Source organism: Hippocampus bargibanti, linkage group LG09, assembly GCF_051943395.1.
Source record: "Hippocampus bargibanti isolate YZ-2025 linkage group LG09, ASM5194339v1, whole genome shotgun sequence".
Classification (NCBI taxonomy): domain Eukaryota; kingdom Metazoa; phylum Chordata; class Actinopteri; order Syngnathiformes; family Syngnathidae; genus Hippocampus; species Hippocampus bargibanti.
In genome coordinates, this window is record NC_142742.1 from 21,629,852 (window position 1) to 21,650,553 (window position 20,702).

General features: G+C 42.5%; 1 protein-coding gene and 1 long non-coding RNA gene across 2 annotated transcripts in view; one reads left to right on the plus strand and one right to left on the minus strand.

The window, feature by feature from the left end:
- The window catches only part of alk (ALK receptor tyrosine kinase), a 498,990-nt gene that overhangs the window by 259,163 nt on the left and 219,125 nt on the right, over nt 1-20,702 (minus strand). The window lies entirely within an intron of this gene.
- LOC148893962 (uncharacterized) lies at nt 14,302-15,188 on the plus strand. Its single transcript, XR_016115922.1, has 3 exons — nt 14,302-14,445; nt 14,602-14,730; nt 14,834-15,188. It is a non-coding gene; the product is annotated as an uncharacterized LOC148893962 (long non-coding RNA).

Sequence of the window (20,702 nt, forward strand, 5' to 3'; positions counted from 1 at the left end):
AGACCAAACAAAGTACCCAAAATGCATTGTATGTCGCTTTCTCGGTCAGGGGCGGTCCAAACGTGACGTCACATGGGGATCGTCATCAACTCGAAAGCAAGACTTCATGAATATTCAGCGCAAGTCTTAAAACGTAAACTATAGTCAAAGTCAAAGTCAAAGTCAGCTTTATTGTCAAATATGCTAATATGCATGACATACAGCACAGATGAAAAATTAATGTCCTCTCGGACCCAGCGTGCAAGACATGCAAGGCACTTATAACGTGGCTAAAAAAGACATACAATTGACTACAGACATGTGATGATGGTGAGCAGTCGTGCGTGAGCAGAGTGAAGAGGAGGGGGCTCAGCACACACCCCTGGGGGGCCCCTGTGTTCAGCGTGATGGTGCTGGAAGTGTTGTCGCCAACTCTGACTGCCTGTGGTCTCCCCGTCAGGAAGTCCAGCAGCCAGTTGCACAGGGAGGTGCTGATCCCCAGTTTGCTCAGTTTATCGGTGAGTTGTTGGGGGATGATTGTGTTGAATGCTGAGCTGAAGTCGATGAACAGCATTCTGACGTAGGAGTCTCTGGTCTCCAGGTGGGTGAGCGCTGTGTGGAGAGCAGTGGAGATGGCATCATCGGTCGAGCGGTTGGGCCGATATGCAAATTGGAAGGGGTCATGGGTGGGGGGGAGGGCAGCCTTTATGTGGTTCATAACTAGCCGCTCGAAGCACTTCATGAGGATGGGAGTGAGTGCGACCGGGCGGTAGTCATTGTGGCAGGTGGGGGACGACTTCTTCGGGACCGGGATAATGGTGGTGGCTTTGAGGCACGTGGGCACAACAGCCTGGCTCAGAGAGGTGTTGAAGATGTCCGTGAATACATCTGTGAGCTCCACAGCACAGTCTCTCAGAACACGGCCAGGAATGCCGTCGGGACCCGGGGCTTTTCGTGCGTTGGTCCCTCTGAGGGATCGCCTCACGCTGTCCTGGGACAGTGTCAGCACCTGTTCGCCGGGAGGTGGTGGGGTCTTCTGTGCTGGAGTGCTGTTGTCTGCCTCGAAGCGGGCGAAGAAGTCGTTCAGCTGGTTCAGCAGAGTGGTGGAGTTCTCGCAGGTCTGTGGAGTGGGCTTGTAGTCTGTGATGGTCTGTATCCCACGCCACAGGTTCCTGGTGTCACTGCTGTCTTTGAAGTGGTTGGCGATCCTCCTGGAGTGCTGTCTCTTGGCCATCCTGATGCCACGTGACAGGTTGGCCCTGGATGTCCTCAGTCCCAGCTCATCGCCAGCTTTGTAGGCAGCGTTCCGAGCCCTGAGGAGCCTGTGGACTTCACCCGTCAGCCATGGCTTCTGGTTGGCCAGGATGGTGACAGATCTGGTGACAGTCACGTCATCCATGCACTTCCTCATGTAGGAGGTAACAGAGTCTGTGTACTATTGGAGGTCGGTGTTGTTGTTGTAGGTGGCCGCTTGTCTGAACATGTTCCAGTCAGTGTTGGAGAAGCAGTCTTTGAGTGCCTCTGACGACCCATCAGGCCACACCCTTATCTGCTTCTTGACTGGTTTGACGACTTTGACAAGTGGCCTATACGCGGGCATTAACATGATTGTGGCGTGGTCCGAAGCTCCTAGGTGGGGGAGGGGTTAGGCTTTGTCGGCTCCTTTGTGTGTGGTGAAAACATTGTCCAGAATGTTGTTACCTCTCGTCGGAAAGTTAATGTGTCCATGGAGATGTGGAAAAACACTTTTCGGGTTGGCGTGGTTGAAATCGCCAGCCAGGATAAGGAAAGCATCTGGGTGGGCTGTCTGTTGCTCGCTGATGTGCTGGTAGAGTTCATTCAATGCCGCGCTCCTGTTGTTAATTGAGCTTGGGGAGATGTAAACTGCTACCAGCAGTATGGCACTAAATTCCCTCGGCAGGTAGAATGGCCGACATTTTATGACCATAAGTTCCATCAGTGGCGAACAGTGTTTGCATACCACAACAGCGTTGCGGCACCAGGCATCACTGATGTAAACACAGAGTCCCCGCCGCGAGTCTTCCCCCACTCGACGAGCGCTCTGTCTGCCCGGAAGCTAGTTAGCTGGGCTAGCTGGATGGCACTGTCCGGTATGCTGTCGGTCAGCCATGTTTCCACAAACACAAAGGCACAACACTCACCCACGGTCTTGGAAGTTGAGCGGAGAAGTCTGATGTAGTCCATTTTATTGTCCAGCGAGCGCACGTTAGCCAGCGTGATGGTAGGAATGCAAGGCCGGTGGCGGCTAGCCGCGAGCCTAATGCGAATACCTCCACGCTTTCCCCTCTTTTGTTTCCTCATACAGCGCTTGTGGCGCCTCCACTCTGGGTTGGGTGCAGGAGTGGGGGTCGGTGGAAGAGTGGGGCTCAATGGATGAGCCGACTCCCTGAGCAATCCATGCTTGCGTAGCACTTCTGCTTCAGCTGGTTTAGGTTTTAAAAATGAACTGCCGATGTCGAGCAGAACCTCACGGGAGTAGGTACGCCTCGGGTGTAGCGAGGCCAACGGAGACGGACATTTGCACGAGTAAGACAAACACAATAAACACGAAAAAACCAATTTGCCGGGAGAGAGAGGAGCCGCTGCGTGTGCACGCGCCGCCATCTTGGGAAAAAAAAAAAAAAAAAAAAAGCTATATGCTATATGCTATATGCTATATGCTATGCTATAGCTATATGCTGTGGAATCTTTGTAAAATACGCTCAGTCGAAGTCATTTGAAGTGATTTTATAAATTATGGACATAACTTGTTCAGAGTATTTCCGGCCCAAACACTCCCTCCAAATGCTCCTGGCCCGGCCCCTCTGTCAAATTTTAGAACCCAATGCGGCCCGCGAGTCAAAAAGTTTGCCCACCCCTGATCTGGCCGGACACCGGGGGCATCCAACTTTTCCGTCAGGCGTTCAATTTACAAAACGTCTCAACCCCGGTGGCCGACAATGTCTTCAAGTTAAAAAAAAACAACATTTTTTTTTCAAATAAAAGTATGCTTTCTTTAATAAAGCAAACGATTGAACAAAGATTTTGAAATCAGAATAAATTATTCTGATTTCAAAATCTTCATTTGGTTTGGAAATGTCCGAATTTCGGTTCGTTTGGCAATTTGCATATTCAGCACGGCAACCAATCAGAAGCCTGCTTTGCGCTTCCATCTCTCCCCAGCATTATAAGGTCATGCATTTGCATATCATTTTCCAAAGTAGACGCACAGAACCTTAGCCCCAGAAGAAAGATTCAGAAGAAGCTAACACAATTTATGACGCTACAAAACGTAAACGTACATTATCCCATGACTGTAAAGTGTACTTGAGAGTTTTGAAAGGGGCTTAGAAATTGAACGTACATTAAAAGTAGCGCGGAAAGAGGAGTTCACGTGGGTTGTAATAGACGACGCAACAACAGTGTATGTACAAACGACCAACTGGAGCAAAATCATCAGCAATCGAAATTTACAATAAATTCAGCAAGAGAGCATTTGTGGTAGGTACTTCCTTAATAAAAACAATCCTTAATACTTTGCAACAATTTTTTTTTGTGATTAGTTGTCTTATTGTGTTTCAAGTTGTGAAAAATGGGGCAGGCAACTTTATGGCCAGGAAGGCAACTTTTCAGAGTTGTCTGCCCTGGTGTCCGGTAACGTCGGGATCGTTTTGTCATGAGTTTCAGACCCTGGTTACAGCAAAGAGCCATTACATGCACATTGGTGCACATAAACATCACCGCATGCCTTACACACACACGCACACACGCATGCACGCACGCACACACACAGAACTCTGCTTACCCACATTTCTTGTAAATCGTCATGCACCAATGTGATACTGACAGAAATTGACCCCTACAAGACAACAAGCCAGTCATTTTCAACAATGAATATTGGTTGCACTGTTTCACACACATCAACTCTCGTCACTCAAATCCACAAATTAAAATAAAACCATGTTTTGCATGTTGTTTAGCGCCTTCATGAAAGTTGGCAGCAATACGTCTGTGTAAGCTCTCAGTCGTACATGAGTGGTCCATCGATGAGAAGGTTTCTTCAGCCGTCATCTGTACTTTTTGAAGGTGCCTTTAGGGGTCGCCACAGCGAATCAATGTCCTCCATCTATCCCGGTTTTGTGCATCCTCTTCTCTTTTTGGCGTTTCGTTTAACAGGGGTTTGAGTAGAGCTTTAAGTTTGTTTTTCTTTTCTTCTGTTGGGTCTTTCTTTAATATTTCATAGGTGTCGTCCTGTAATAACTGCTGCATCTGTTTTTCGTATTTTTCCGTGTCCATAATAACTGTTGTTCTGCCTTTGTCTGCGGGGAGTATTGTGATGTCTTTGTTTTTTGATAGTGTTAGCAAGGCTCTTGCTTCCTCTTTAGTAATGTTACTGGGTGGTGCTTTGGCCGTTTTTAAGATGCCTGCTATTTCGTTGCACAGTGCTGCTTTTTGTCCCGGGTTCTGTATTTTTTCACATGCTAATTCCGTTGCTAATTCCGTTGCGAATGAAATCATTATCAAAACAGCAATACTAACAAGCAGCCCGAAAGAAAACCGTGGGTTAGCTCCCTTAATCTCCACAGCACCGCAAATTCAACATTGGGCTAAAATGAGTGTTGGGGAGATAAGTGCAAAATCACCTTGCTCAAGGGTATGGCCTGCACAGATCAATATATGTGAGAATTGATGTCCAACTGTGACTATATGTGTCTGTGTGGTGGTCGTCAGCTGAGATGAACAGCCATGCCTGGTTCTGGGTTCTAAAGCTAAAACACTGAGTCTTTCAAACTGAAAATGTTTTTCCTTTGCCATCCAGCTAAAATAAATGTTCACTGGGAAACATTTAACCTTTCCCCCATTCCTTTTGCTGTTGACATGTTGGAAAGTAACAACTGGTACCTTCACTGATATTTTACAACTGAACATTCGTCACGTTATAATGATGGGTAGCTCTCTCATGATTTGATGTTATGAGAGTGGCTGCCTTTCCAGCAGCTCCTATGTTTTGCTTTTCTACTTTCATTTCTTTCATAACTTTGCTCCTGGTCTTGGAAGTTGAGCGGAGAAGTCTGATGTAGTCCATTTTATTGTCCAGCGAGCGCACGTTAGCCAGCGTGATGGTAGGAATGCAAGGCCGGTGGCGGCTAGCCGCGAGCCTAATGCGAATACCTCCACGCTTTCCCCTCTTTTGTTTCCTCATACAGCGCTTGTGGCGCCTCCACTCTGGGTTGGGTGCAGGAGTGGGGGTCGGTGGAAGAGTGGGGCTCAATGGATGAGCCGACTCCCTGAGCAATCCATGCTTGCGTAGCACTTCTGCTTCAGCTGGTTTAGGTTTTAAAAATGAACTGCCGATGTCGAGCAGAACCTCACGGGAGTAGGTACGCCTCGGGTGTAGCGAGGCCAACGGAGACGGACATTTGCACGAGTAAGACAAACACAATAAACACGAAAAACCAATTTGCCGGGAGAGAGAGGAGCCGCTGCGTGTGCACGCGCCGCCATCTTGGGAAAAAAAAAAAAAAAAAAAAAGCTATATGCTATATGCTATATGCTATATGCTATGCTATAGCTATATGCTGTGGAATCTTTGTAAAATACGCTCAGTCGAAGTCATTTGAAGTGATTTTATAAATTATGGACATAACTTGTTCAGAGTATTTCCGGCCCAAACACTCCCTCCAAATGCTCCTGGCCCGGCCCCTCTGTCAAATTTTAGAACCCAATGCGGCCCGCGAGTCAAAAAGTTTGCCCACCCCTGATCTGGCCGGACACCGGGGGCATCCAACTTTTCCGTCAGGCGTTCAATTTACAAAACGTCTCAACCCCGGTGGCCGACAATGTCTTCAAGTTAAAAAAAAACAACATTTTTTTTTCAAATAAAAGTATGCTTTCTTTAATAAAGCAAACGATTGAACAAAGATTTTGAAATCAGAATAAATTATTCTGATTTCAAAATCTTCATTTGGTTTGGAAATGTCCGAATTTCGGTTCGTTTGGCAATTTGCATATTCAGCACGGCAACCAATCAGAAGCCTGCTTTGCGCTTCCATCTCTCCCCAGCATTATAAGGTCATGCATTTGCATATCATTTTCCAAAGTAGACGCACAGAACCTTAGCCCCAGAAGAAAGATTCAGAAGAAGCTAACACAATTTATGACGCTACAAAACGTAAACGTACATTATCCCATGACTGTAAAGTGTACTTGAGAGTTTTGAAAGGGGCTTAGAAATTGAACGTACATTAAAAGTAGCGCGGAAAGAGGAGTTCACGTGGGTTGTAATAGACGACGCAACAACAGTGTATGTACAAACGACCAACTGGAGCAAAATCATCAGCAATCGATATTTACAATAAATTCAGCAAGAGAGCATTTGTGGTAGGTACTTCCTTAATAAAAACAATCCTTAATACTTTGCAACAATTTTTTTTTGTGATTAGTTGTCTTATTGTGTTTCAAGTTGTGAAAAATGGGGCAGGCAACTTTATGGCCAGGAAGGCAACTTTTCAGAGTTGTCTGCCCTGGTGTCCGGTAACGTCGGGATCGTTTTGTCATGAGTTTCAGACCCTGGTTACAGCAAAGAGCCATTACATGCACATTGGTGCACATAAACATCACCGCATGCCTTACACACACACGCACACACGCATGCACGCACGCACACACACAGAACTCTGCTTACCCACATTTCTTGTAAATCGTCATGCACCAATGTGATACTGACAGAAATTGACCCCTACAAGACAACAAGCCAGTCATTTTCAACAATGAATATTGGTTGCACTGTTTCACACACATCAACTCTCGTCACTCAAATCCACAAATTAAAATAAAACCATGTTTTGCATGTTGTTTAGCGCCTTCATGAAAGTTGGCAGCAATACGTCTGTGTAAGCTCTCAGTCGTACATGAGTGGTCCATCGATGAGAAGGTTTCTTCAGCCGTCATCTGTACTTTTTGAAGGTGCCTTTAGGGGTCGCCACAGCGAATCAATGTCCTCCATCTATCCCGGTTTTGTGCATCCTCTTCTCTTTTTGGCGTTTCGTTTAACAGGGGTTTGAGTAGAGCTTTAAGTTTGTTTTTCTTTTCTTCTGTTGGGTCTTTCTATAATATTTCATAGGTGTCGTCCTGTAATAACTGCTGCATCTCTTTTTCGTATTTTTCCGTGTCCATAATAACTGTTGTTCTGCCTTTGTCTGCGGGGAGTATTGTGATGTCTTTGTTTTTTGATAGTGTTAGCAAGGCTCTTGCTTCCTCTTTAGTAATGTTACTGGGTGGTGCTTTGGCCGTTTTTAAGATGCCTGCTATTTCGTTGCACAGTGCTGCTTTTTGTCCCGGGTTCTGTATTTTTTCACATGCTAATTCCGTTGCGAATGAAATCATTATCAAAACAGCAATACTAACAAGCAGCCCGAAAGAAAACCGTGGGTTAGCTCCCTTAATCTCCACAGCACCGCAAATTCAACATTGGGCTAAAATGAGTGTTGGGGAGATAAGTGCAAAATCACCTTGCTCAAGGGTATGGCCTGCACAGATCAATATATGTGAGAATTGATGTCCAACTGTGACTATATGTGTCTGTGTGGTGGTCGTCAGCTGAGATGAACAGCCATGCCTGGTTCTGGGTTCTAAAGCTAAAACACTGAGTCTTTCAAACTGAAAATGTTTTTCCTTTGCCATCCAGCTAAAATAAATGTTCACTGGGAAACATTTAACCTTTCCCCCATTCCTTTTGCTGTTGACATGTTGGAAAGTAACAACTGGTACCTTCACTGATATTTTACAACTGAACATTCGTCACGTTATAATGATGGGTAGCTCTCTCATGATTTGATGTTATGAGAGTGGCTGCCTTTCCAGCAGCTCCTATGTTTTGCTTTTCTACTTTCATTTCTTTCATAACTTTGCTCCTGTGAAATGTAAATTTCTCCACTGCGAGACTAATAAAGGCAAATCCAATCCAATCCAATCCAATCCAATCCAATCCAATCCAATGATGATGCAGAGGGCAATGGTTCAATTGCATGGTCAAAACATGCTATCTTGAATACAGTGTTCCATCACCACTTTGCACTTCCCTTTGTGGTTTCAGTGTCAAGTTTTTTTATTTTATTTTTTAATAAAAACACTCTCGATGCTGGAAAAATTGCCAGTGTGAAATCACTCAACTGCATTTAGTCAAACACATAAAAAAGAACATATTCGCTCATACACTAAGCATATGAATCACAATCAGAATCAGAATACTGTCATCTTTGTTGCCCAAGTATGTAGAACACACAAGGAATTTGTATTTGGTAGAACACATTGCACTTCCATCCATTCATCCATTTTCCGTACCGCTTATACCTCATTAGGGTCACGGGGGGTGCTGGAGCCTATCTCAGCTGTCTTCGGGCATGAGGCGGGGGACACCCTGAATTGGTTGCCAGCCAATCGCAGGGCAACTTGTATCACCAAAAAATACATGACAAATAAGTATTGACAACACTAATAAAGGTGAATCTAATCTAATATAATATAATCTGATCTAATCTAATCTATTCTACTCGAATCTAATAAAATCTAATCTAATTGAATGTAAATGGTAGCTCTCAGGAACAACTGAAACATTGTGCAAGGTGTCTAGCTGAGCTAAAATGTTCAGTGGTAAAATAAAATACAATAACAGTTGTACAGTTAGTGCAGAAAACTATTGAACCATTTTAAAGTGATCAGTCTCTGTCTTTCTACTACAACAAGTGTACAATTAGACAATGAGCATCTCAAAGTGTCTGGTGCTGGAGATGATATAGATTTGTGATAGTGGTATATGGAACGGAATGTAAAGTGTCTTTCATTGATATTGTGTCTTCAGGCATGTGGGATTCTTGTTCTTCATTAAAACCCAACGTTCCTGATAATTTTAAGGTGAATTCTGAGTTTGATTGCTCTACAATTTTAGTTCCAAGTGCCCATTGGTTGTTGATGATCGGGTAAAGATTTACACTTAGCAGTTTTGTTGCTCCCGGCAACAAAACTGATAAGCAACAACTACAAGGTGCTCTGTAATACTGAAAGAGTATGAAAGGTCGGCCATAGAGTGCGGTGTACAATAAAACGTGGTTTTAAATTGAAAGCAGGCAATCATGGACATGGTGGTCTATTCTGTGCCTTGCACCCAAGAGGCCAAATGGAACAAATGGAGTGGATGGTAGGTGAAATAATAATCAGAGTGACTGTCCCCCGTCATTCCTATTTATCTGATATGGACCAGTCCAATAATGGAGACGATAAAATGAAGTACTTGTGACCTCACATCACCTTTTTACTCATGCAGTAATTTCATCTTCGTTCTCTAGAAAGAAAGCAATTCCTGTTAAGAACCTCATGGTTCCAATATGTTTTCTCACCCTCATCTATGGTTCTGACATTTCTAATATGCCGACCTCAACACAAACTCATTCCACCCAACTAAAGGGAATTGAAGGTTGAATCTTATAATTCAACATTTGTCTTGAAACAAAAGGAGATGCATATGACTCACTTTAATAGCCCTTAGTGTTCAAGAATCAGTCACATATTGTTAAAATCTATTTTCTTTTCACAATACCACTGCTTATTCTCCGAGGCGTAGAAATGATGACATGCCCGCACCCAGTTATGATAACATTTTGAAATCAGGACGTGGGAAAGGTAGTTAAGGGACTGTCAGGCTGGAAGCAGCTGTCATAAAAAGAGGATAGAATAGGCGACTTGTCTGATGCCTGCTTGCAAACCACTCTGTCTGACAGCTGCGGAAACCTTGAAGAGCTTTATCTCAAAGTCTCGGGTCTTATTAACACGATGCCTGATTCGGTCTGTGCAGCAAGACGGCACTGCCAACCAGATCATGACACTACCTTAGTATAGACTTGAGGTGGGGGCATAGGACACACTTCTACTCGTGTCCTGTTTTAAAATGCTTCTCTCTGCCCTCCAGATTCCTATGCTTGGCCAGTGCCACCAGTGGATTGTGCACAAAACAAACTCAAAATAATAAGAATTGTAATTAAAAAAATATATAGATATGATGTAAAAGCACTGATAACTGGCTGCAATTACAGACTGTTGACAACAAACCACTTCTGGTGACAGTGGTCACCTGCCATTCTGAATTGAAGGTCTTGTTTTATAATTCATTTATTATTTTATTGAATACTTTTTTCAGAAAATTGGGAAATCTAGAGGATGATGGCGGTGCAGTGTACACTAACACAAAACTTTATAAGATTCATACCATGCACACATACACAAATATGTTTCCCCTTCTCTCACCATTTCCCCTTACACTCACCGCGATAAATATGGAATCAGTATGGGGTACAGGTCAATCGTAATCGACCTATTGGGCCTTCCTGGGGGAGATAAACATATATGGCAAACTGCAAAGATTCATCGAGTTTGTTCATGCAGGCAACCATTTTCCAAATACATATTCTGGATTGAATAACCAATCCATATCCTGACTTTTTTTAGTGATGGCAGAAATTATAATCTTCCACAAAAACACACAAAAAAGGAAAATCTATTTATTATGAATATAATGTACACTAATCTGCAAATTTTCCAATTATGGGACTATGGAAGGTTTTAATTTAAAACAGATTATTTTCTTACAGACAGTGTATTGTAGGTGTTCAAATACCTGACATGTTTCCAAAACATGTCAGGTATTTGTTTCCTGACATGTTTCCAAAACATGTCAGGTATTTGAACACCTACAATACACTGTCTGTAAGAAAATAATCTGTTTTAAATTAGATATCAAGTAGACAAGATTAACTTAATACATCTATTAAAGGCTATGTTATTCTTATTCTTATTCTTATTCTTATTCTTATTCTTATTCTTATTCTTATTCTTATTCTTATTCTTATTCTTATTCTTATTCTTATTACAGATCATTAATTTTACAAGCCTTGAAAAAAACTGTTGTCACTAAAATTTTGCACATTACTATTACAATGAGTTTTAGTTCAATTAAATGATGAAATGACAGAGGGAAGCTATTCATACTCGTAATCAATCTTTATTTGAGAGGAACAATTTAGTCAAACGTCATTAAACGTGCATTGCACCCGATTGATGTAGTTTACAGCTAATTGCAATTGTCAAATTATTTTTAAGTACTTTGCCATGATCCTAGTTATGTTCTGTCACTTTTTTTATGCCACATGCATATCCATGAGAGTTCTCTAGGAAATTACATGAAAATGTAAGATTTACTTTTAAAATGTGTTTAACTATTACAACACTCTATTTTCTATGATCTGAAAGCCATGTGTGGCACAGTGGACAACTGGTTAGCACATTGGCCTCACAATGCAGAGTTGCAGGGTTTGATTCCGGCTTTGGCCTTCCCTGTGGAGTTTAGTGTTTTTTTTTTTTGTGGGGTACTCCAGTTTCCTACCACTTTCCTAAAATATGCATTCCAGGTTAAATATTATTAAAATATTAGGCGTGACTGTGAGTGTGAATGGTTGTTTGACAATGTGTGCCCTGGAATTGCCTAGCAATCCGTTCGGGGTGTCCCCAGCTATTATCAGAATCAGAAAACCTTTATTCGTCCCACAATGGGGAAATTTGCAGTCCACAGCAGCATTTTGAAAGGGGATAGGGTGGGGGGGGGGGGTGATACAAACAAGATATTCTAAGCATAACAAAATAAATAAATAGTACTGCCCCTGGACATTTTGCCCGCAACATTTCATTAAATTGTAAAGAAAAGAAAAGAAGAACAAGAAAACATCCTCTCAAAACATGTACATTCTTGTATTAAAAGCACATTCCCTATATATTTAAAGGACAACCGACACTATTTTTTTGTTTCCTAACTGACATCAGAAAAACGTTTTATAGCATCTAAAATACCCAAAACACACAGGCTGATATGTTTAGTCAAATGCAAAACACCAATAAAAATGAATTGAAGTGTCCCAAAACTACTTGAAAATGACCGCAGAGATGCCGAGTTTCAGAAGGTCCTGCCCCCTTGTTCGTGATGTCACGCCAGGACGTCTCACCTTGCTCTAGAATCAAAACAATGGCTTCCGATTCGGAGAAGATGCTTTCTTGTGACTTATCCAGTTATGAATATGATTCAAATAGTTCTGAAGAGAAAAGCACAAATGTTTGCATTGGATTAAAGAATTCCTTCCGTATCATTTTGAGCCGTCACAACTCCAATGGCGCCCAAGCTCAATTGGAAATGGGCTGATTTGTCTGCTGGGAATTTGTGTCAACTAGTATCAAATAGTAGTCTTGGTGCAACACACAAGGATTCACCATTGCGTTATTTATGTGTTTTCCTTCTAATTTCACCATCAACATGGATCAACACAAAGTTTTCAGACCAAACAAAGCACCCAAAATGCATTGTGTGTCGCTTTCTCGGTCAGGGGCGTTCCAGACGTGACCTCACGTCAGGCATCGTCATCAACTCGAAAACAAGACTTCCTGAATATTCAGTGCGAGGCTTAAAACGTAAAATATAGCTATATGCCTTGGAATCTTTGTAAAATACGCTCAGTAGAAGTGATTTTACAAATTATGGACACAACTTGTCCGGGGCGTCGCTTGTCCTTTAAATGATTCAATGTAGAAAATTTTTCGTAAATTTCTCCACTGTGAGACTAATAAGGGAAAATCCAATCCAATCCAATTCCAACATGATTCAAAAGGGAGCAACCTGCTATTTGGGTCAATTTGATCCCATTACTTTGGTTGTTTTGTACAAAATGATTCATTTAATGCGAATTTTGGGAGTTTTGTGTGAAACAACCCATAAAGTTGGATTAAATTGAGCCAAATCGGGGATTGGTCCCTTAAACCTGATTCAACCACCAGTTTGAGAGAGGGTAAATGGAAACCTGAAAGATTGAACATTTAATGACCCGTATCCAAGGTCAATAGTTGGACCTTGGACTCAAAAGGTCTCCAGAGAAATATTTAATAGTCAATCGAATAAAAACAACAAAACCCCTTTTTTTCTTAAAAGCACTAGAACATTTCAAATAAATTGTTTAACACATATGGCTAGCTGGTGTCAAAATAACCCCAAGTTATATAAATGACCCCAAATTATATTTTACTTTGCACAAGAATATATCATGTCTTGCAAAATCCCTTTGTCTTTGGAAGGCCCTGTGTCACGCAAGTAAGCAATGAATATTCTGCTAAACCACTGGCAAGCACAACTTAAATTACAAAGGGAGGAGCCACGGCTGGCAGGTAGCATCTATTTGCAGAGGTTGAGACGTTATTGTGAAAAAAAAAAAATGCCGGTTCAAACATTTCAAAACAATTACAATAGTGGGATTAGAAGTTAATCAGTAAATTGCTAAATTACACTTGTCGATTAGTGTGGCCAATTGCAAACTCAGAAATGACACTGACACCACTCATCAGTTGATTATCTGCCAGTTAACCAAAGCTAATACTTCACACATTAATCAATTTATTCAACAAACATTTTGGCTCCAACATCGTTTTTCTGACAATGTGCTCTTGTGAAGGTTGCGAGAAACAGGAATTTGCCTGAAAGTAGTTCTGGATGTTCACCTACTCAAGCCCCCAAGTCATGAGCAGAGAAAGTCAGCACGGGGACGTCATGATGTGAAGTGGACCCAAGTGATATGACAGGAAAAACTTCAAAGTTCATCCACAGACTCATTTTGGGGAAAGATGCACACAACCAAAAGTGAGCTTGGCATTGGTTAATTTCACACTTGATCGGTGTGAGTTATTTGCAAAAAGCAATTAAAAAGTACAATTTGCTAAATATGTTCCCGCCCGACCCAAACAATTGCTTTTGAGACAAGTCGCTTGAAAAAAAAAAGTATTTTTAATCACGCGATGTGTGCAAGTGGATGCAGAACTCTCATCAGGCAGCTCTTAAAAATTGCAAGTCTTGCTTTGACTTTCTTTCGTTATGTGAGCAAACTTAGCCTAGTTGTAAACACAAAGTCATCCATATTTTTCTCCCCAATGTGCTCCTGATTTATATTCTGAAACGGATGGGGAGAAAACAAACACCACATTTGGATCTCCACTCGTAGTCATGCTTTTGCTGTTTTATTTTTCCCACCAGCATCGAGCACACAAGGCTTTAAAATAACATCCCTAAACTGACCCGCTGCCTCACATGAAAGAGAACATTTACTCCTACTGTGACTCATTAACACGATGCCTGATTCGTTCTGTGTGCAAGACGGCACATAACATTCTCCCTTTGTGAATTTAGATGATGTTTATTGAAGCATGCCCAACTGCCTTATCCCCTGCCCTTTGGATGGACAACAGGCAGTCCTTGGCAGGAAGTGCAAAAACGGTTCCACATTCAGGATTCCAATGCTTCACATCAGCCAACTTGCCTTTTAATTTGAAGCGAGGACAGAGAGCGCTGGCTCTGCAGTGAAGTCGAACTCCGCAGAGAATTCAAAGGTACAATGTTCCTGCTGCCCTCATCGCCGGCCTTGACGATCTGACTTGCCAAACAAATTGCTCCAAGCACATGTTGTCCAATCTGCCGACTGAGCATTGAGTGTTGTTCAAAGCTGCCATCGTTGTGATTCAATCATTTCTATTTCTGTGTTTCAGTTTGAATACCGTGAGGACCGCCATACTAGCAGCACCCTTCTGCAGTGTTTGGCACAGATGCCGATTAAAATGACACATTCTGCTGCAAAGTTTTTTTCACATTTTGTCCGTATGCCGTGTTCCCAGCAGGTGCTGAATAATTAATCTATATTTAACTTTTCTATTTCACATTGATTATAGTTTGACGTCGACGAATGATATGTTGGTCTTTTTTTTGCGTATTGCGTTCCAGTCAGCCAATTGCTGGACGGCTTTTGAGTTACCCATCTGCTGCTATCGCTGGACTATAATACGCTGTGGAGCAACCAAACGGAAACATACATCTGCCCCGTCCTCAGTATGGAAATAAACAGGTGGTGAATGACAATAGTGGTTGGCCTCACGAGCATCCGCTATTACGATTACTGGTTTGTCTTAACAGATTAATCTCGTGTGTGTAGTGGGCAAAGTGAAAATCTATTCTCACCATAACTTTATGTCCAAATCCGCACCTGAATGGAAATGTAACCCAACGCAACATTTCATTTTGGGCCTGACCTAAGAGTCATATGTTATCTCCCTGAAAAGTCAAAGTCAGCTTTATTGTCAAATATGCTAATATAAAATAATAAACTACATTACTTTGTTTTTCATTTGGTAGCCTATCTTTTGGATGCACTAATTTTTGCCTTAACGTGTTTATCGGTTTGAAATAAGTAGGAATTTTGTGTTGCCAAAGGACTCTTTTTAATTTTTCAGAAACACCTGCAATGTAAGGTACTGCTACTCCTCTCCTTTTTGCATCTTGAGAATTATTGGTTTCATTCCCTATTCTTTCTTTCTGACATTTGTTGAATGACCACTGAAGGTACCCACAGTTAGTGAGTGCTCGCCTGATATCAGGTGAGCACATTGCAGGAGTTTCTGAAAAATTACAAAGAGTCCTTTGGCAACACAAAATTCCTACTTATTTCAAACCGATAAACACGTTAAGGCAAACATTAGTGCATCCAAAAGATAGGCTACCAAATGAAAAACAAAGTAATGTAGTTTATTCCATACATTGTAAGAATGAAAATTGTAAAGAGCAGTACATTGGGGAGACTCAACAAATTCTCAAAAAAAGACTTTATCAACATCGCAGGGATAATACAAGTGGGCCTCAATCGGCAGTACATTTGCACCTAAAAGCTAGCAACCACTCATTTGACGACAATGAGGTTAAAATCTTAGCGAAAGAACATAGATGGTTTGAAAGGGGGGTAAAAGAAGCGATTCTTATAAAACAACAAAATCCTTCATTAAACCAGTCTGGTGGGGTGAGTTCAATTTGGATCGTTCATACAATAGCCTGTTAGGCAAAACAGGTTAGGCAACATTCGTAATGCTGATGAGGTGATACCGGTGGGAGTGGGGCAAATAGGCCAGTCGTTAGTCAGGAATGTAGGAACAATCAGTGGGGCCACAGGGAGGGGTCCTCTGCCCGCCCCCAACCTGAGAGTAGGGACCTATCATAGCTGTATAGATTGGTAGTGTCGTAAAGTGACGTAATGTAGTAGTGCAAAAACAAACAAAAAAAAAACGGTTGAATTGAGGTCTTGCAGAAAAAAAACGAGTAAGAACAAAATATAGAGTTCAGTATGATAGTACATCGTGTACTCAGAGTTCAGTGAGTGTGGCAGTGGGAAGGGGGAGGGGGCGGGGGCCAGGGCTGGGGGGGAGTTGAGTCTCCTGACTGCCTGGTGGCAGAAACTGTCCTTGAGCCTGCTGGTCTTGGCTCGGAGACTCCACAGTCTCCTATCCGATGGCAGCAGGTTGAAGAGGCTGTGGGAGGGGTGGGTGGGATCGCCAACGATCCTGATGGCTCTGCGGGTGTTGTAAATGTCCTGAAGGGGGGGGGGGGAGAAAGACACCGATGATCTTCTCAGCTGTCCTAACGATGCGCTGCAGAGTCTTACGGCAGGACACGCTGCATGCGCCGTACCACACGGTGATACAGCTGGTCAGGCTGCTCTCGAGGGTACCGCGGTAGAAGGAGGTTGTGATGGGGGTCGGGGCTCCAACTCTTTTGAACTTGCGGAGGAAGTACAGGCGCTGGTAGGATCTCTTGGCCAGTGATGTCGTGTTGTGGCTCCAACATGGTGGTTAATGGAGAATGCTGAGGGTGCACTCTCCTGAAGTCCACAACAATCTCTTTCGCCTTCCCCACATTCAGACGGAGATTGTTGTCCATGCACCACGTGGCCAGGCGGCTGACCTCGTCCCTGTAGGCTGTCTCCTCATCGTTGTTGATGAGGCCCACCACAGTTGTGTCATCCACAAACTTTATGAAAAGAGCTGGGTGATGATGGTGAGCAGTCATGTGTGAGCAGAGTGAAGAGGAGGGAGCTCAGCACACACCCCTCGGGGGCCCCTGTGTACAGCGTGATGGTGCTGGAGGTGTTGTTTCCAACTCTGACAGCCTGTGGTCTCCCATCAGGAAGTCCAGCAGCCAGTTGCACAGAGAGGTACTAATCCCCAGTTTGCTCAGGTTGTCGGTGAGCTGTTGGGGGATGATGGAGTTGAATGCTGAGCTGAAGTCTATGAACAATTTTGTAGTAGAAACTCACAATGTGTCACCTTACACCAAATGAATTATGCCAAATGAATTATGCAAAGAACAAGTTCACTTAAACTTGATTATCAATAACTTTTGATTATTTTTTAGCCACTTGAAGACTGTTGGAACAGTAAAAAAATGAGGTAATCAACAAATCACGAATGAAATACTGGAATACACTGCAGCAGTCCACTCCAAAACATCAGTACACGTTCAATCCGATTTGCAAGTTCATTAAAGTTTACCTCGACTGTGTTCTTGCATTTACGTTGTTCAAAAATAGATTAAAAAAAATATTGATGAGCCCTCATCTGTACTTTTTTGAAGGTTGTCGGACGTTTCGTTTCTTATCCAAACCCAAAATTCTGAAGATACAAAAAGTAGAAGAGTAGCAGTACCTTACATTGCAGGAGTTTCTGAAAATCTACAGAGTCCTTTGGCAACACAAAATTCCTACTTATTTCAAACCGATAAACACTTTAAGGCAAAAATTAGTGCATCCAAAAGATAGGCTGCCAAATGAAAAACCAAGTCATGTAGTTTATTCAATACATTGTAAGAATGAAAATTGTAAAGAGCAGTACATTGGGGAGACTAAACAAATTCTTAAATTCTCATTTGACGACAATGAGGTTAAAATCTTAGCGGAAGAACATAGATGGTTTGAAAGGGGAGTAAAAGAAGCGATTTTTATAAAACAACTAAATCCTTCATTAAACCGGTTTGGTGGGGTGAGGTTCAATTTGGATCATTCATACAATAGCCTGTTTAGGCAACTAGGATTAGTAATACTGATGAGGTGATACTGGTCGAAATGGGGCAATCAGGCCAGTCGTTAGTCAGAACGACAGGAACTATCAGTGGTGCAGCTGCAGTGGGTAGTCCTCTGCTCCCTCCAACCTGAGAGCAGGGACCTATCATAGCAGTGTCCGGCACCGCCATGTTTGGACAGTAGGTATATCTATATATAGGGCCTAAACTACCAGTAAGACTTTAGTTTGCTGACGAAGTTTCTTGGATAAGAAGCGAAACGTCCGACACCTTCAAAAAAGTACAGATGACGGCTGAAGAAACCTTTTCATCGATGGACCACTCCTGTACGACTGAGAGCTTACACAGACGTATTAAAAAATATACCACTTCACTGCAGTATGAATCAAAATAGAACTGTATCTCAAAGACGGGGCTTGAACAGATGCAATGCTTTGATTTATCAAGGAATGCATTACCCACACTGGTCAACACTCAGATACAAAGCCAAAGCCATGAATAACCATTTGTGGGCTTACTATGTTCATTACTCAAATGGGTTGAACGCTGTACACATTTACAAAACTTACATCCATGTGATAAAGACAAACGCTCATTGTTCTTGAACATGCATATTTTACTCTATAAGGCAGAGTATGTTGTGAAGCAGCAGCACTTACGGCCTTCAAAATACTGTATATCCACAAGGAGAATAAAGAATCCAAAGAATTACAATTGTGAGATGATCATATTTTACATAATGTCAGTACAAAGCACTGTAAAAGTCCCTTCACTTTCCTGAAAGTCTTTGAAAATAACAGTGAGTCTCGCCAGGCATTATGTCTTCAAATTGCAACTATCATCACACCCCCAATGAGTTTGTCTTCCCGAACCGCATCATGAAATACAAAATAGCTCAGAGGAAGTGCATTGTTTGTTGCCATTTCTGAGTCTTGTGCGATGCATTTAGTGATGCATTTAAAGAGGATTCAAGATGGCCTTGACAAATGACATTCCATTCGCCGCTCCGAGACTCAAAAATATCCACTTGAAGACTTTTTCTGCTTCATGTTTTCCTGCGGTGCTGAATTTTATTTCTTTGTATTTGCTCTTCCTTCCTCACCAAGCCCTCTATTTTCCCATCTGAGTTTCTTTCTTCCTCCATCAGACGTATCTCTTACTACATTACATTTATCTCATCAGCCTTCCCCATGTCGTTTGCATCCATTCCCTTGACTTGACCCCTACATCTTAAACTCAGTTACTTCCTATATTCAGATATTGAACAGTATGGGAGCTGGAACGGCTGGAGAAAAATGTCAGGTGTGATGTGTGATAGAATGGTTTCAGCTAGGATGAAAAAGTGTATAAAACAGTGATGAGACCAGCCATGATGTGGCGTCTTGCTGCGACTTCATTTCTCTCCTTTCCAGGACATATCTCCACCTCTCTAGTTTCTCCGCCACCTGTTCCCCGTTCTCGCTACAGATCACAATGTCATCTGTAAACATCATGGTCCAAGGAGATTCTTGTTTAACATCGTCTGTCAGCCTGTCCATCACCATAGCAAATGAGAAGGGGCTCAGAGCTGACCCCTGGTGGAGTCCCACCTCCACCTTGAGTTCCTCCGTCACACCGACAGCACACCTCACAATGATACATGTCTTGCACCGCTCTGACATACTTTTCTGACAATCCAGACTTCCTAATGCAAAACCACAACTCTTCTATGGGCACCAAATGTTCACTTCTGCTCTTAGTCTAACTTCAACGACTCTTTCCCATAGTTTCATTGTATGGCTCAACTTTATTCCTCTGTAGTTAGTACAACTCTGCACATCTCCTTTGTTCTTAAAAATGGGCACAAGTACACTTCGTCTCCATTCTTCAGGCATCTGTTCACCATCTAAGATCTTGTTGAATAACCCAGTCAGGAACACCACCGCCACCTCTCCAAGACACTTCCCTACCTCGATTGGTAAATCATAAGGCATTGTTGTCCATGCACCACGTGGCCAGGCGGCTGACCTCGTCCCTGTAGGCTGTCTCCTCATCGTTGTTGATGAGGCCCACCACAGTTGTGTCATCCACAAACTTTATGAAAAGAGCTGGGTGATGATGGTGAGCAGTCATGTGTGAGCAGAGTGAAGAGGAGGGAGCTCAGCACACACCCCTCGGGGGCCCCTGTGTACAGCGTGATGGTGCTGGAGGTGTTGTTTCCAACTCTGACAGCCTGTGGTCTCCCATCAGGAAGTCCAGCAGCCAGTTGCACAGAGAGGTACTAATCCCCAGTTTGCTCAGGTTGTCGGTGAGCTGTTGGGGGATGATGGAGTTGAATGCTGAGCTGAAGTCTATGAACAATTTTGTAGTAGAAACTCACAATGTGTCACCTTACACCAAATGAATTATGCCAAATGAATTATGCAAAGAACAAGTTCACTTAAACTTGATTATCAATAACTTTTGATTATTTTTTAGCCACTTGAAGACTGTTGGAACAGTAAAAAAATGAGGTAATCAACAAATCACGAATGAAATACTGGAATACACTGCAGCAGTCCACTCCAAAACATCAGTACACGTTCAATCCGATTTGCAAGTTCATTAAAGTTTACCTCGACTGTGTTCTTGCATTTACGTTGTTCAAAAATAGATTAAAAAAAATATTGATGAGCCCTCATCTGTACTTTTTTGAAGGTTGTCGGACGTTTCGTTTCTTATCCAAACCCAAAATTCTGAAGATACAAAAAGTAGAAGAGTAGCAGTACCTTAC